Here is a 15,530-nt window from a genome sequence, read left to right as displayed (position 1 = left end):
CATGCACGGCTCTCAGTGGGATCCCAATGAGCTTGAACTGGATTCCAAATTGAGTTGGAAGCCTTTGTCAAGCATGAAAACTTGTTTTCACACAAGACCTTCTGGGAGACTTGGTGAGAAGCTTGGTGGCAGCATATAGGACCAAATGTATGCAGTTCAGGGATGTATTGCTAAGACAGGCTCAAAAGCCAACCACATTAGCCAGGGCAGGAGGAAATAAAGATGTGTCTACTTTTGATTGGCAGAGGGTTGGGAATGTTGCATACTGGGATCGGAAAGCAAAGAGAGGCCTACCGTGAAGGTGGTGACTGTCACCGAGAGGCTATAATGCCACTCCAACATCCACCACAAGCCAGTGGCATCAGTGAATGCGTGGCTTTGGGAGTACAACTCACGCCGTAAAAGCTAGAGCTATACATTTTTGCCGGCATTTCTTGTAATTGAACATAATGATCAGGGGAGAGCGCGGACGCAGTCCCCCACTACCAGAAATTATGCAGTCGAGATTCCCACATTTGGGGAATTCGCAGGGGTCAGCACAACCGAAGTGCAATGGCTGGGCCTCGCCCTGGGTGAACCACCTTCTTGATCATGGTATCTCCCCTGCCAGGTAAGTATGAGTTGGGAGCACCGGAGACAGGGCCCTAGCTCTGAGACACAGTTGTTTGGCTCACGGTGCCTGCAATGCATATTCGCAGAGCCCAAAAGCCTTCGGTAACGCCTCGTCCTCCTTTGATACAGGATTTGTTGAAGTGAAGCAAACACTGCTGTGAAATGACTAGGCTGTGAAATGACATATAAATTAATTTATCACATTTCTTGGCTCCCGTCCTTTTATTCCCCTTGCCAAAACAGAGTCAAACTTCCTGAAAAGCCACCGGGTAACCTCTGGCCGTCTCTGAGAAATCACAGCAAAAGCCAGATGACACAATGCCTTTGTCTCTGAGACAACACCAACTGCTATGAATTCTGGAAAACAAGCATGCAGGCAGTACAAGTTTTTCTAGCATACGTGACTGATCAAAACAGCCCACTCGGGGGAGGAGAGAACACGTCTCAGCCTTTGTCAAGCATGAAAACTTGTTTTCACACAAGACCTTCTGGGAGACTTGGTGAGAAGCTTGGTGGCAGCATATAGGACCAAATGTATGCAGTTCAGGGATGTATTGCTAAGACAGGCTCAAAAGCCAACCACATTAGCCAGGGCAGGAGGAAATAAAGATGTGTCTACTTTTGATTGGCAGAGGGTTGGGAATGTTGCATACTGGGATAGGAAAGCAAAGAGAGGCCTACCGTGAAGGTGGTGACTGTCACCGAGAGGCTATAATGCCACTCCAACATCCACCACAAGCCAGTGGCATCAGTGAATGCGTGGCTTTGGGAGTACAAAACACGCCGTAAAAACTAGAGCTATACATTTTTGCCGGCATTTCTTGTAATTGAACATAATGATCAGGGGAGAGCGCGGACGCAGTCCCCCACTACCAGAAATTATGCAGTCGAGATTCCCACATTTGGGGAATTCGCAGGGGTCAGCACAACCGAAGTGCAATGGCTGGGCCTCGCCCTGGGTGAACCACCTTCTTGATCATGGTATCTCCCCTGCCAGGTAAGTATGAGTTGGGAGCACCGGAGACAGGGCCCTAGCTCTGAGACACAGTTGTTTGGCTCACGGTGCCTGCAATGCATATTCGCAGAGCCCAAAAGCCTTCGGTAACGCCTCGTCCTCCTTTGATACATTATTTGTTGAAGTGAAGCAAACACTGCTGTGAAATGACTAGGCTGTGAAATGACATATAAATTAATTTATCACATTTCTTGGCTCCCGTCCTTTTATTCCCCTTGCCAAAACAGAGTAAAACTTCCTGAGAAGCCACCGTGTAACCTCTGGCCGTCTCTGAGAAATCACAGCAAAAGCCAGATGACACAATGCCTTTGTCTCTGAGACAACACCAACTGCTATGAATTCTGGAAAACAAGCATGCAGGCAGTACAAGTTTTTCTAGCATACGTGACTGATCAAAACAGCCAACTCGGGGGAGGAGAGAACACGTCTCAGCCTTTGTCAAGCATGAAAACTTGTTTTCACACAAGACCTTCTGGGAGACTTGGTGAGAAGCTTGGTGGCAGCATTTAGGACCAAATGTATGCAGTTCAGGGATGTATTGCTAAGACAGGCTCAAAAGCCAACCACATTAGCCAGGGCAGGAGGAAATAAAGATGTGTCTACTTTTGATTGGCAGAGGGTTGGGAATGTTGCATACTGGGATAGGAAAGCAAAGAGAGGCCTACCGTGAAGGTGGTGACTGTCACCGAGAGGCTATAATGCCACTCCAACATCCACCACAAGCCAGTGGCATCAGTGAATGCGTGGCTTTGGGAGTACAAAACACGCTGTAAAAACTAGAGCTATACATTTTTGCCGGCATTTCTTGTAATTGAACATAATGATCAGGGGAGAGCGCGGACGCAGTCCCCCACTACCAGAAATTATGCAGTCGAGATTCCCACATTTGGGGAATTCGCAGGGGTCAGCACAACCGAAGTGCAATGGCTGGGCCTCGCCCTGGGTGAACCACCTTCTTGATCATGGTATCTCCCCTGCCAGGTAAGTATGAGTTGGGAGCACCGGAGACAGGGCCCTAGCTCTGAGACACAGTTGTTTGGCTCACGGTGCCTGCAATGCATATTCGCAGAGCCCAAAAGCCTTCGGTAACGCCTCGTCCTCCTTTGATACAGGATTTGTTGAAGTGAAGCAAACACTGCTGTGAAATGACTAGGCTGTGAAATGACATATACATTAATTTATCACATTTCTTGGCTCCCGTCCTTTTATTCCCCTTGCCAAAACAGAGTAAAACTTCCTGAGAAGCCACCGGGTAACCTCTGGCCGTCTCTGAGAAATCACAGCAAAAGCCAGATGACACAATGCCTTTGTCTCTGAGACAACACCAACTGCTATGAATTCTGGAAAACAAGCATGCAGGCAGTACAAGTTTTTCTAGCATACGTGACTGATCAAAACAGCCAACTCGGGGGAGGAGAGAACACGTCTCAGCCTTTGTCAAGCATGAAAACTTGTTTTCACACAAGACCTTCTGGGAGACTTGGTGAGAAGCTTGGTGGCAGCATTTAGGACCAAATGTATGCAGTTCAGGGATGTATTGCTAAGACAGGCTCAAAAGCCAACCACATTAGCCAGGGCAGGAGGAAATAAAGATGTGTCTACTTTTGATTGGCAGAGGGTTGGGAATGTTGCATACTGGGATAGGAAAGCAAAGAGAGGCCTACCGTGAAGGTGGTGACTGTCACCGAGAGGCTATAATGCCACTCCAACATCCACCACAAGCCAGTGGCATCAGTGAATGCGTGGCTTTGGGAGTACAAAACACGCCGTAAAAACTAGAGCTATACATTTTTGCCGGCATTTCTTGTAATTGAACATAATGATCAGGGGAGAGCGCGGACGCAGTCCCCCACTACCAGAAATTATGCAGTCGAGATTCCCACATTTGGGGAATTCGCAGGGGTCAGCACAACCGAAGTGCAATGGCTGGGCCTCGCCCTGAGTGAACCACCTTCTTGATCATGGTATCTCCCCTGCCAGGTAAGTATGAGTTGGGAGCACCGGAGACAGGGCCCTAGCTCTGAGACACAGTTGTTTGGCTCACGGTGCCTGCAATGCATATTCGCAGAGCCCAAAAGCCTTCGGTAACGCCTCGTCCTCCTTTGATACATTATTTGTTGAAGTGAAGCAAACACTGCTGTGAAATGACTAGGCTGTGAAATGACATATAAATTAATTTATCACATTTCTTGGCTCCCGTCCTTTTATTCCCCTTGCCAAAACAGAGTAAAACTTCCTGAGAAGCCACCGTGTAACCTCTGGCCGTCTCTGAGAAATCACAGCAAAAGCCAGATGACACAATGCCTTTGTCTCTGAGACAACACCAACTGCTATGAATTCTGGAAAACAAGCATGCAGGCAGTACAAGTTTTTCTAGCACACGTGACTGATCAAAACAGCCAACTCGGGGGAGGAGAGAACACGTCTCAGCCTTTGTCAAGCATGAAAACTTGTTTTCACACAAGACCTTCTGGGAGACTTGGTGAGAAGCTTGGTGGCAGCATTTAGGACCAAATGTATGCAGTTCAGGGATGTATTGCTAAGACAGGCTCAAAAGCCAACCACATTAGCCAGGGCAGGAGGAAATAAAGATGTGTCTACTTTTGATTGGCAGAGGGTTGGGAATGTTGCATACTGGGATAGGAAAGCAAAGAGAGGCCTACCGTGAAGGTGGTGACTGTCACCGAGAGCCTCCTCTGCTGCTCAGGAACAGAGGGCCATGCTGACTCTGGTTTCTCTTCAAAGCGCACAAGTCTTTCGCCTTTTACTAAAGACTTCCGTGGAGAGGAACATCCATGAGTTGAATATATTTTTGGAAGGCTTTGCTGTATTGCTGAGCCTTTTGAAATTGTGAAAAGTCAAAGAGCTGTCCAACTTCAGAAACCCTGTGTCCACAAAGGAGAGGTTGGGCGGAGGCGATAAGCAGCAGCCATTGTTATGCGTGCGTACGTACGAGGTACCACAACACGTGAGATTTGTGCCAAGAGCTCGGCACGGACATCCACCACTTGGGGGTTATCGCTTCTCGGCCTTTTGGCTAAGATCAAGTGTAGTATCTGTTCTTATCAGTTTAATATCTGATATGTCCTCTATAAGAGGACTACATATTAAGCCGATTTTTAGCACGAGGGGCTGAAATTTGGAGCTTGCTCCTTTCACTCCACGCATCGACCTAGCATTGCAGTGCCGCTGGGAACGGTGCACTCTGTTCTTACCTTGTAGAAAACCAAGCACTCAAACAATTGTCCTGTTTCAAAAGTCAATTCACAGCGGGTGAAGGAAATGAAGGTAATGGTCCGGCAGAGAGAGAGAGCCAGTGTGTAAGGGATACAACGTCATAAGCACAGTCTCCTTTTGCCTTGAGTCTTGATTGAAGAACAATCCAGAAACTCTGATCAGGGGTTCCCAATTCCTTACGGATTGATATGGCTGCAGTAGATGTCTACTACACGTCTGTGCCTGACCATGCACGGCTCTCAGTGGGATCCCAATGAGCTTGAACTGGATTCCAAATTGAGTTGGAAGCCTTTGTCAAGCATGAAAACTTGTTTTCACACAAGACCTTCTGGGAGACTTGGTGAGAAGCTTGGTGGCAGCATATAGGACCAAATGTATGCAGTTCAGGGATGTATTGCTAAGACAGGCTCAAAAGCCAACCACATTAGCCAGGGCAGGAGGAAATAAAGATGTGTCTACTTTTGATTGGCAGAGGGTTGGGAATGTTGCATACTGGGATCGGAAAGCAAAGAGAGGCCTACCGTGAAGGTGGTGACTGTCACCGAGAGGCTATAATGCCACTCCAACATCCACCACAAGCCAGTGGCATCAGTGAATGCGTGGCTTTGGGAGTACAACTCACGCCGTAAAAGCTAGAGCTATACATTTTTGCCGGCATTTCTTGTAATTGAACATAATGATCAGGGGAGAGCGCGGACGCAGTCCCCCACTACCAGAAATTATGCAGTCGAGATTCCCACATTTGGGGAATTCGCAGGGGTCAGCACAACCGAAGTGCAATGGCTGGGCCTCGCCCTGGGTGAACCACCTTCTTGATCATGGTATCTCCCCTGCCAGGTAAGTATGAGTTGGGAGCACCGGAGACAGGGCCCTAGCTCTGAGACACAGTTGTTTGGCTCACGGTGCCTGCAATGCATATTCGCAGAGCCCAAAAGCCTTCGGTAACGCCTCGTCCTCCTTTGATACAGGATTTGTTGAAGTGAAGCAAACACTGCTGTGAAATGACTAGGCTGTGAAATGACATATAAATTAATTTATCACATTTCTTGGCTCCCGTCCTTTTATTCCCCTTGCCAAAACAGAGTCAAACTTCCTGAAAAGCCACCGGGTAACCTCTGGCCGTCTCTGAGAAATCACAGCAAAAGCCAGATGACACAATGCCTTTGTCTCTGAGACAACACCAACTGCTATGAATTCTGGAAAACAAGCATGCAGGCAGTACAAGTTTTTCTAGCATACGTGACTGATCAAAACAGCCCACTCGGGGGAGGAGAGAACACGTCTCAGCCTTTGTCAAGCATGAAAACTTGTTTTCACACAAGACCTTCTGGGAGACTTGGTGAGAAGCTTGGTGGCAGCATATAGGACCAAATGTATGCAGTTCAGGGATGTATTGCTAAGACAGGCTCAAAAGCCAACCACATTAGCCAGGGCAGGAGGAAATAAAGATGTGTCTACTTTTGATTGGCAGAGGGTTGGGAATGTTGCATACTGGGATAGGAAAGCAAAGAGAGGCCTACCGTGAAGGTGGTGACTGTCACCGAGAGGCTATAATGCCACTCCAACATCCACCACAAGCCAGTGGCATCAGTGAATGCGTGGCTTTGGGAGTACAAAACACGCCGTAAAAACTAGAGCTATACATTTTTGCCGGCATTTCTTGTAATTGAACATAATGATCAGGGGAGAGCGCGGACGCAGTCCCCCACTACCAGAAATTATGCAGTCGAGATTCCCACATTTGGGGAATTCGCAGGGGTCAGCACAACCGAAGTGCAATGGCTGGGCCTCGCCCTGGGTGAACCACCTTCTTGATCATGGTATCTCCCCTGCCAGGTAAGTATGAGTTGGGAGCACCGGAGACAGGGCCCTAGCTCTGAGACACAGTTGTTTGGCTCACGGTGCCTGCAATGCATATTCGCAGAGCCCAAAAGCCTTCGGTAACGCCTCGTCCTCCTTTGATACATTATTTGTTGAAGTGAAGCAAACACTGCTGTGAAATGACTAGGCTGTGAAATGACATATAAATTAATTTATCACATTTCTTGGCTCCCGTCCTTTTATTCCCCTTGCCAAAACAGAGTAAAACTTCCTGAGAAGCCACCGTGTAACCTCTGGCCGTCTCTGAGAAATCACAGCAAAAGCCAGATGACACAATGCCTTTGTCTCTGAGACAACACCAACTGCTATGAATTCTGGAAAACAAGCATGCAGGCAGTACAAGTTTTTCTAGCATACGTGACTGATCAAAACAGCCAACTCGGGGGAGGAGAGAACACGTCTCAGCCTTTGTCAAGCATGAAAACTTGTTTTCACACAAGACCTTCTGGGAGACTTGGTGAGAAGCTTGGTGGCAGCATTTAGGACCAAATGTATGCAGTTCAGGGATGTATTGCTAAGACAGGCTCAAAAGCCAACCACATTAGCCAGGGCAGGAGGAAATAAAGATGTGTCTACTTTTGATTGGCAGAGGGTTGGGAATGTTGCATACTGGGATAGGAAAGCAAAGAGAGGCCTACCGTGAAGGTGGTGACTGTCACCGAGAGGCTATAATGCCACTCCAACATCCACCACAAGCCAGTGGCATCAGTGAATGCGTGGCTTTGGGAGTACAAAACACGCTGTAAAAACTAGAGCTATACATTTTTGCCGGCATTTCTTGTAATTGAACATAATGATCAGGGGAGAGCGCGGACGCAGTCCCCCACTACCAGAAATTATGCAGTCGAGATTCCCACATTTGGGGAATTCGCAGGGGTCAGCACAACCGAAGTGCAATGGCTGGGCCTCGCCCTGGGTGAACCACCTTCTTGATCATGGTATCTCCCCTGCCAGGTAAGTATGAGTTGGGAGCACCGGAGACAGGGCCCTAGCTCTGAGACACAGTTGTTTGGCTCACGGTGCCTGCAATGCATATTCGCAGAGCCCAAAAGCCTTCGGTAACGCCTCGTCCTCCTTTGATACAGGATTTGTTGAAGTGAAGCAAACACTGCTGTGAAATGACTAGGCTGTGAAATGACATATACATTAATTTATCACATTTCTTGGCTCCCGTCCTTTTATTCCCCTTGCCAAAACAGAGTAAAACTTCCTGAGAAGCCACCGGGTAACCTCTGGCCGTCTCTGAGAAATCACAGCAAAAGCCAGATGACACAATGCCTTTGTCTCTGAGACAACACCAACTGCTATGAATTCTGGAAAACAAGCATGCAGGCAGTACAAGTTTTTCTAGCATACGTGACTGATCAAAACAGCCAACTCGGGGGAGGAGAGAACACGTCTCAGCCTTTGTCAAGCATGAAAACTTGTTTTCACACAAGACCTTCTGGGAGACTTGGTGAGAAGCTTGGTGGCAGCATTTAGGACCAAATGTATGCAGTTCAGGGATGTATTGCTAAGACAGGCTCAAAAGCCAACCACATTAGCCAGGGCAGGAGGAAATAAAGATGTGTCTACTTTTGATTGGCAGAGGGTTGGGAATGTTGCATACTGGGATAGGAAAGCAAAGAGAGGCCTACCGTGAAGGTGGTGACTGTCACCGAGAGGCTATAATGCCACTCCAACATCCACCACAAGCCAGTGGCATCAGTGAATGCGTGGCTTTGGGAGTACAAAACACGCCGTAAAAACTAGAGCTATACATTTTTGCCGGCATTTCTTGTAATTGAACATAATGATCAGGGGAGAGCGCGGACGCAGTCCCCCACTACCAGAAATTATGCAGTCGAGATTCCCACATTTGGGGAATTCGCAGGGGTCAGCACAACCGAAGTGCAATGGCTGGGCCTCGCCCTGGGTGAACCACCTTCTTGATCATGGTATCTCCCCTGCCAGGTAAGTATGAGTTGGGAGCACCGGAGACAGGGCCCTAGCTCTGAGACACAGTTGTTTGGCTCACGGTGCCTGCAATGCATATTCGCAGAGCCCAAAAGCCTTCGGTAACGCCTCGTCCTCCTTTGATACAGGATTTGTTGAAGTGAAGCAAACACTGCTGTGAAATGACTAGGCTGTGAAATGACATATACATTAATTTATCACATTTCTTGGCTCCCGTCCTTTTATTCCCCTTGCCAAAACAGAGTAAAACTTCCTGAGAAGCCACCGGGTAACCTCTGGCCGTCTCTGAGAAATCACAGCAAAAGCCAGATGACACAATGCCTTTGTCTCTGAGACAACACCAACTGCTATGAATTCTGGAAAACAAGCATGCAGGCAGTACAAGTTTTTCTAGCATACGTGACTGATCAAAACAGCCAACTCGGGGGAGGAGAGAACACGTCTCAGCCTTTGTCAAGCATGAAAACTTGTTTTCACACAAGACCTTCTGGGAGACTTGGTGAGAAGCTTGGTGGCAGCATTTAGGACCAAATGTATGCAGTTCAGGGATGTATTGCTAAGACAGGCTCAAAAGCCAACCACATTAGCCAGGGCAGGAGGAAATAAAGATGTGTCTACTTTTGATTGGCAGAGGGTTGGGAATGTTGCATACTGGGATAGGAAAGCAAAGAGAGGCCTACCGTGAAGGTGGTGACTGTCACCGAGAGGCTATAATGCCACTCCAACATCCACCACAAGCCAGTGGCATCAGTGAATGCGTGGCTTTGGGAGTACAAAACACGCCGTAAAAACTAGAGCTATACATTTTTGCCGGCATTTCTTGTAATTGAACATAATGATCAGGGGAGAGCGCGGACGCAGTCCCCCACTACCAGAAATTATGCAGTCGAGATTCCCACATTTGGGGAATTCGCAGGGGTCAGCACAACCGAAGTGCAATGGCTGGGCCTCGCCCTGGGTGAACCACCTTCTTGATCATGGTATCTCCCCTGCCAGGTAAGTATGAGTTGGGAGCACCGGAGACAGGGCCCTAGCTCTGAGACACAGTTGTTTGGCTCACGGTGCCTGCAATGCATATTCGCAGAGCCCAAAAGCCTTCGGTAACGCCTCGTCCTCCTTTGATACAGGATTTGTTGAAGTGAAGCAAACACTGCTGTGAAATGACTAGGCTGTGAAATGACATATAAATTAATTTATCACATTTCTTGGCTCCCGTCCTTTTATTCCCCTTGCCAAAACAGAGTAAAACTTCCTGAAAAGCCACCGGGTAACCTCTGGCCGTCTCTGAGAAATCACAGCAAAAGCCAGATGACACAATGCCTTTGTCTCTGAGACAACACCAACTGCTATGAATTCTTGAAAACAAGCATGCAGGCAGTACAAGTTTTTCTAGCACACGTGACTGATCAAAACAGCCAACTCGGGGGAGGAGAGAACACGTCTCAGCCTTTGTCAAGCATGAAAACTTGTTTTCACACAAGACCTTCTGGGAGACTTGGTGAGAAGCTTGGTGGCAGCATTTAGGACCAAATGTATGCAGTTCAGGGATGTATTGCTAAGACAGGCTCAAAAGCCAACCACATTAGCCAGGGCAGGAGGAAATAAAGATGTGTCTACTTTTGATTGGCAGAGGGTTGGGAATGTTGCATACTGGGATAGGAAAGCAAAGAGAGGCCTACCGTGAAGGTGGTGACTGTCACCGAGAGCCTCCTCTGCTGCTCAGGAACAGAGGGCCATGCTGACTCTGGTTTCTCTTCAAAGCGCACAAGTCTTTCGCCTTTTACTAAAGACTTCCGTGGAGAGGAACATCCATGAGTTGAATATATTTTTGGAAGGCTTTGCTGTATTGCTGAGCCTTTTGAAATTGTGAAAAGTCAAAGAGCTGTCCAACTTCAGAAACCCTGTGTCCACAAAGGAGAGGTTGGGCGGAGGCGATAAGCAGCAGCCATTGTTATGCGTGCGTACGTACGAGGTACCACAACACGTGAGATTTGTGCCAAGAGCTCGGCACGGACATCCACCACTTGGGGTTTATCGCTTCTCGGCCTTTTGGCTAAGATCAAGTGTAGTATCTGTTCTTATCAGTTTAATATCTGATATGTCCTCTATAAGAGGACTACATATTAAGCCGATTTTTAGCACGAGGGGCTGAAATTTGGAGCTTGCTCCTTTCACTCCACGCATCGACCTAGCATTGCAGTGCCGCTGGGAACGGTGCACTCTGTTCTTACCTTGTAGAAAACCAAGCACTCAAACAATTGTCCTGTTTCAAAAGTCAATTCACAGCGGGTGAAGGAAATGAAGGTAATGGTCCGGCAGAGAGAGAGAGAGCCAGTGTGTAAGGGATACAACGTCATAAGCACAGTCTCCTTTTGCCTTGAGTCTTGATTGAAGAACAATCCAGAAACTCTGATCAGGGGTTCCCAATTCCTTACGGATTGATATGGCTGCAGTAGATGTCTACTACACGTCTGTGCCTGACCATGCACGGCTCTCAGTGGGATCCCAATGAGCTTGAACTGGATTCCAAATTGAGTTGGAAGCCTTTGTCAAGCATGAAAACTTGTTTTCACACAAGACCTTCTGGGAGACTTGGTGAGAAGCTTGGTGGCAGCATATAGGACCAAATGTATGCAGTTCAGGGATGTATTGCTAAGACAGGCTCAAAAGCCAACCACATTAGCCAGGGCAGGAGGAAATAAAGATGTGTCTACTTTTGATTGGCAGAGGGTTGGGAATGTTGCATACTGGGATCGGAAAGCAAAGAGAGGCCTACCGTGAAGGTGGTGACTGTCACCGAGAGGCTATAATGCCACTCCAACATCCACCACAAGCCAGTGGCATCAGTGAATGCATGGCTTTGGGAGTACAAAACACGCCGTAAAAACTAGAGCTATACATTTTTGCCGGCATTTCTTGTAATTGAACATAATGATCAGGGGAGAGCGCGGACGCAGTCCCCCACTACCAGAAATTATGCAGTCGAGATTCCCACATTTGGGGAATTCGCAGGGGTCAGCACAACCGAAGTGCAATGGCTGGGCCTCGCCCTGGGTGAACCACCTTCTTGATCATGGTATCTCCCCTGCCAGGTAAGTATGAGTTGGGAGCACCGGAGACAGGGCCCTAGCTCTGAGACACAGTTGTTTGGCTCACGGTGCCTGCAATGCATATTCGCAGAGCCCAAAAGCCTTCGGTAACGCCTCGTCCTCCTTTGATACAGGATTTGTTGAAGTGAAGCAAACACTGCTGTGAAATGACTAGGCTGTGAAATGACATATAAATTAATTTATCACATTTCTTGGCTCCCGTCCTTTTATTCCCCTTGCCAAAACAGAGTCAAACTTCCTGAAAAGCCACCGGGTAACCTCTGGCCGTCTCTGAGAAATCACAGCAAAAGCCAGATGACACAATGCCTTTGTCTCTGAGACAACACCAACTGCTATGAATTCTGGAAAACAAGCATGCAGGCAGTACAAGTTTTTCTAGCATACGTGACTGATCAAAACAGCCCACTCGGGGGAGGAGAGAACACGTCTCAGCCTTTGTCAAGCATGAAAACTTGTTTTCACACAAGACCTTCTGGGAGACTTGGTGAGAAGCTTGGTGGCAGCATATAGGACCAAATGTATGCAGTTCAGGGATGTATTGCTAAGACAGGCTCAAAAGCCAACCACATTAGCCAGGGCAGGAGGAAATAAAGATGTGTCTACTTTTGATTGGCAGAGGGTTGGGAATGTTGCATACTGGGATAGGAAAGCAAAGAGAGGCCTACCGTGAAGGTGGTGACTGTCACCAAGAGGCTATAATGCCACTCCAACATCCACCACAAGCCAGTGGCATCAGTGAATGCGTGGCTTTGGGAGTACAAAACACGCCGTAAAAACTAGAGCTATACATTTTTGCCGGCATTTCTTGTAATTGAACATAATGATCAGGGGAGAGCGCGGACGCAGTCCCCCACTACCAGAAATTATGCAGTCGAGATTCCCACATTTGGGGAATTCGCAGGGGTCAGCACAACCGAAGTGCAATGGCTGGGCCTCGCCCTGGGTGAACCACCTTCTTGATCATGGTATCTCCCCTGCCAGGTAAGTATGAGTTGGGAGCACCGGAGACAGGGCCCTAGCTCTGAGACACAGTTGTTTGGCTCACGGTGCCTGCAATGCATATTCGCAGAGCCCAAAAGCCTTCGGTAACGCCTCGTCCTCCTTTGATACATTATTTGTTGAAGTGAAGCAAACACTGCTGTGAAATGACTAGGCTGTGAAATGACATATAAATTAATTTATCACATTTCTTGGCTCCCGTCCTTTTATTCCCCTTGCCAAAACAGAGTAAAACTTCCTGAGAAGCCACCGTGTAACCTCTGGCCGTCTCTGAGAAATCACAGCAAAAGCCAGATGACACAATGCCTTTGTCTCTGAGACAACACCAACTGCTATGAATTCTGGAAAACAAGCATGCAGGCAGTACAAGTTTTTCTAGCATACGTGACTGATCAAAACAGCCAACTCGGGGGAGGAGAGAACACGTCTCAGCCTTTGTCAAGCATGAAAACTTGTTTTCACACAAGACCTTCTGGGAGACTTGGTGAGAAGCTTGGTGGCAGCATTTAGGACCAAATGTATGCAGTTCAGGGATGTATTGCTAAGACAGGCTCAAAAGCCAACCACATTAGCCAGGGCAGGAGGAAATAAAGATGTGTCTACTTTTGATTGGCAGAGGGTTGGGAATGTTGCATACTGGGATAGGAAAGCAAAGAGAGGCCTACCGTGAAGGTGGTGACTGTCACCGAGAGGCTATAATGCCACTCCAACATCCACCACAAGCCAGTGGCATCAGTGAATGCGTGGCTTTGGGAGTACAAAACACGCTGTAAAAACTAGAGCTATACATTTTTGCCGGCATTTCTTGTAATTGAACATAATGATCAGGGGAGAGCGCGGACGCAGTCCCCCACTACCAGAAATTATGCAGTCGAGATTCCCACATTTGGGGAATTCGCAGGGGTCAGCACAACCGAAGTGCAATGGCTGGGCCTCGCCCTGGGTGAACCACCTTCTTGATCATGGTATCTCCCCTGCCAGGTAAGTATGAGTTGGGAGCACCGGAGACAGGGCCCTAGCTCTGAGACACAGTTGTTTGGCTCACGGTGCCTGCAATGCATATTCGCAGAGCCCAAAAGCCTTCGGTAACGCCTCGTCCTCCTTTGATACAGGATTTGTTGAAGTGAAGCAAACACTGCTGTGAAATGACTAGGCTGTGAAATGACATATACATTAATTTATCACATTTCTTGGCTCCCGTCCTTTTATTCCCCTTGCCAAAACAGAGTAAAACTTCCTGAGAAGCCACCGGGTAACCTCTGGCCGTCTCTGAGAAATCACAGCAAAAGCCAGATGACACAATGCCTTTGTCTCTGAGACAACACCAACTGCTATGAATTCTGGAAAACAAGCATGCAGGCAGTACAAGTTTTTCTAGCATACGTGACTGATCAAAACAGCCAACTCGGGGGAGGAGAGAACACGTCTCAGCCTTTGTCAAGCATGAAAACTTGTTTTCACACAAGACCTTCTGGGAGACTTGGTGAGAAGCTTGGTGGCAGCATTTAGGACCAAATGTATGCAGTTCAGGGATGTATTGCTAAGACAGGCTCAAAAGCCAACCACATTAGCCAGGGCAGGAGGAAATAAAGATGTGTCTACTTTTGATTGGCAGAGGGTTGGGAATGTTGCATACTGGGATAGGAAAGCAAAGAGAGGCCTACCGTGAAGGTGGTGACTGTCACCGAGAGGCTATAATGCCACTCCAACATCCACCACAAGCCAGTGGCATCAGTGAATGCGTGGCTTTGGGAGTACAAAACACGCCGTAAAAACTAGAGCTATACATTTTTGCCGGCATTTCTTGTAATTGAACATAATGATCAGGGGAGAGCGCGGACGCAGTCCCCCACTACCAGAAATTATGCAGTCGAGATTCCCACATTTGGGGAATTCGCAGGGGTCAGCACAACCGAAGTGCAATGGCTGGGCCTCGCCCTGGGTGAACCACCTTCTTGATCATGGTATCTCCCCTGCCAGGTAAGTATGAGTTGGGAGCACCGGAGACAGGGCCCTAGCTCTGAGACACAGTTGTTTGGCTCACGGTGCCTGCAATGCATATTCGCAGAGCCCAAAAGCCTTCGGTAACGCCTCGTCCTCCTTTGATACAGGATTTGTTGAAGTGAAGCAAACACTGCTGTGAAATGACTAGGCTGTGAAATGACATATACATTAATTTATCACATTTCTTGGCTCCCGTCCTTTTATTCCCCTTGCCAAAACAGAGTAAAACTTCCTGAGAAGCCACCGGGTAACCTCTGGCCGTCTCTGAGAAATCACAGCAAAAGCCAGATGACACAATGCCTTTGTCTCTGAGACAACACCAACTGCTATGAATTCTGGAAAACAAGCATGCAGGCAGTACAAGTTTTTCTAGCATACGTGACTGATCAAAACAGCCAACTCGGGGGAGGAGAGAACACGTCTCAGCCTTTGTCAAGCATGAAAACTTGTTTTCACACAAGACCTTCTGGGAGACTTGGTGAGAAGCTTGGTGGCAGCATTTAGGACCAAATGTATGCAGTTCAGGGATGTATTGCTAAGACAGGCTCAAAAGCCAACCACATTAGCCAGGGCAGGAGGAAATAAAGATGTGTCTACTTTTGATTGGCAGAGGGTTGGGAATGTTGCATACTGGGATAGGAAAGCAAAGAGAGGCCTACCGTGAAGGTGGTGACTGTCACCGAGAGCCTCCTCTGCTGCTCAGGAACAGAGGGCCA

The 15,530-nt window shown here is 48.0% G+C and overlaps 17 non-coding genes across 17 annotated transcripts; 4 read left to right on the top strand and 13 right to left on the bottom strand.

Moving 5' to 3' along the window:
• Nucleotides 1–454: 454 nt before the first annotated feature.
• On the bottom strand, nt 455–618 carry LOC138413122 (U1 spliceosomal RNA). Its single transcript, XR_011245458.1, has one exon. It is a non-coding gene; the product is annotated as a U1 spliceosomal RNA (small nuclear RNA).
• Nucleotides 619–1,453: 835 nt separating this feature from the next.
• On the bottom strand, nt 1,454–1,617 carry LOC138413121 (U1 spliceosomal RNA). The gene has a single exon (XR_011245457.1). It is a non-coding gene; the product is annotated as a U1 spliceosomal RNA (small nuclear RNA).
• Nucleotides 1,618–2,452: 835 nt separating this feature from the next.
• Nucleotides 2,453–2,616, bottom strand: LOC138413120 (U1 spliceosomal RNA). The gene has a single exon (XR_011245456.1). It is a non-coding gene; the product is annotated as a U1 spliceosomal RNA (small nuclear RNA).
• An 835-nt stretch (nt 2,617–3,451) lies between these two features.
• On the bottom strand, nt 3,452–3,615 carry LOC138413139 (U1 spliceosomal RNA). The gene has a single exon (XR_011245475.1). It is a non-coding gene; the product is annotated as a U1 spliceosomal RNA (small nuclear RNA).
• A 735-nt stretch (nt 3,616–4,350) lies between these two features.
• On the top strand, nt 4,351–4,468 carry LOC138412667 (U5 spliceosomal RNA). Its single transcript, XR_011245002.1, has one exon. It is a non-coding gene; the product is annotated as a U5 spliceosomal RNA (small nuclear RNA).
• Nucleotides 4,469–4,644: 176 nt separating this feature from the next.
• LOC138413319 (U2 spliceosomal RNA) lies at nt 4,645–4,836 on the top strand. The gene has a single exon (XR_011245658.1). It is a non-coding gene; the product is annotated as a U2 spliceosomal RNA (small nuclear RNA).
• Nucleotides 4,837–5,545: 709 nt separating this feature from the next.
• Nucleotides 5,546–5,709, bottom strand: LOC138413119 (U1 spliceosomal RNA). Its single transcript, XR_011245455.1, has one exon. It is a non-coding gene; the product is annotated as a U1 spliceosomal RNA (small nuclear RNA).
• An 835-nt stretch (nt 5,710–6,544) lies between these two features.
• LOC138413118 (U1 spliceosomal RNA) lies at nt 6,545–6,708 on the bottom strand. Its single transcript, XR_011245454.1, has one exon. It is a non-coding gene; the product is annotated as a U1 spliceosomal RNA (small nuclear RNA).
• An 835-nt stretch (nt 6,709–7,543) lies between these two features.
• LOC138413117 (U1 spliceosomal RNA) lies at nt 7,544–7,707 on the bottom strand. Its single transcript, XR_011245453.1, has one exon. It is a non-coding gene; the product is annotated as a U1 spliceosomal RNA (small nuclear RNA).
• An 835-nt stretch (nt 7,708–8,542) lies between these two features.
• On the bottom strand, nt 8,543–8,706 carry LOC138413115 (U1 spliceosomal RNA). Its single transcript, XR_011245451.1, has one exon. It is a non-coding gene; the product is annotated as a U1 spliceosomal RNA (small nuclear RNA).
• An 835-nt stretch (nt 8,707–9,541) lies between these two features.
• Nucleotides 9,542–9,705, bottom strand: LOC138413114 (U1 spliceosomal RNA). Its single transcript, XR_011245450.1, has one exon. It is a non-coding gene; the product is annotated as a U1 spliceosomal RNA (small nuclear RNA).
• A 735-nt stretch (nt 9,706–10,440) lies between these two features.
• Nucleotides 10,441–10,558, top strand: LOC138412666 (U5 spliceosomal RNA). Its single transcript, XR_011245001.1, has one exon. It is a non-coding gene; the product is annotated as a U5 spliceosomal RNA (small nuclear RNA).
• A 176-nt stretch (nt 10,559–10,734) lies between these two features.
• Nucleotides 10,735–10,926, top strand: LOC138413318 (U2 spliceosomal RNA). The gene has a single exon (XR_011245657.1). It is a non-coding gene; the product is annotated as a U2 spliceosomal RNA (small nuclear RNA).
• A 711-nt stretch (nt 10,927–11,637) lies between these two features.
• On the bottom strand, nt 11,638–11,801 carry LOC138413113 (U1 spliceosomal RNA). The gene has a single exon (XR_011245449.1). It is a non-coding gene; the product is annotated as a U1 spliceosomal RNA (small nuclear RNA).
• An 835-nt stretch (nt 11,802–12,636) lies between these two features.
• LOC138413112 (U1 spliceosomal RNA) lies at nt 12,637–12,800 on the bottom strand. Its single transcript, XR_011245448.1, has one exon. It is a non-coding gene; the product is annotated as a U1 spliceosomal RNA (small nuclear RNA).
• Nucleotides 12,801–13,635: 835 nt separating this feature from the next.
• LOC138413111 (U1 spliceosomal RNA) lies at nt 13,636–13,799 on the bottom strand. The gene has a single exon (XR_011245447.1). It is a non-coding gene; the product is annotated as a U1 spliceosomal RNA (small nuclear RNA).
• An 835-nt stretch (nt 13,800–14,634) lies between these two features.
• Nucleotides 14,635–14,798, bottom strand: LOC138413110 (U1 spliceosomal RNA). The gene has a single exon (XR_011245446.1). It is a non-coding gene; the product is annotated as a U1 spliceosomal RNA (small nuclear RNA).
• Nucleotides 14,799–15,530: the final 732 nt, after the last annotated feature.

The sequence above is a fragment of the Paralichthys olivaceus genome, chromosome 12 (genome assembly GCF_024713975.1).
Source record: "Paralichthys olivaceus isolate ysfri-2021 chromosome 12, ASM2471397v2, whole genome shotgun sequence".
Taxonomy (NCBI): domain Eukaryota; kingdom Metazoa; phylum Chordata; class Actinopteri; order Pleuronectiformes; family Paralichthyidae; genus Paralichthys; species Paralichthys olivaceus.
Note: the sequence above shows the minus strand (reverse complement) of the source record. Positions and strands in the feature narration are given on the sequence as shown.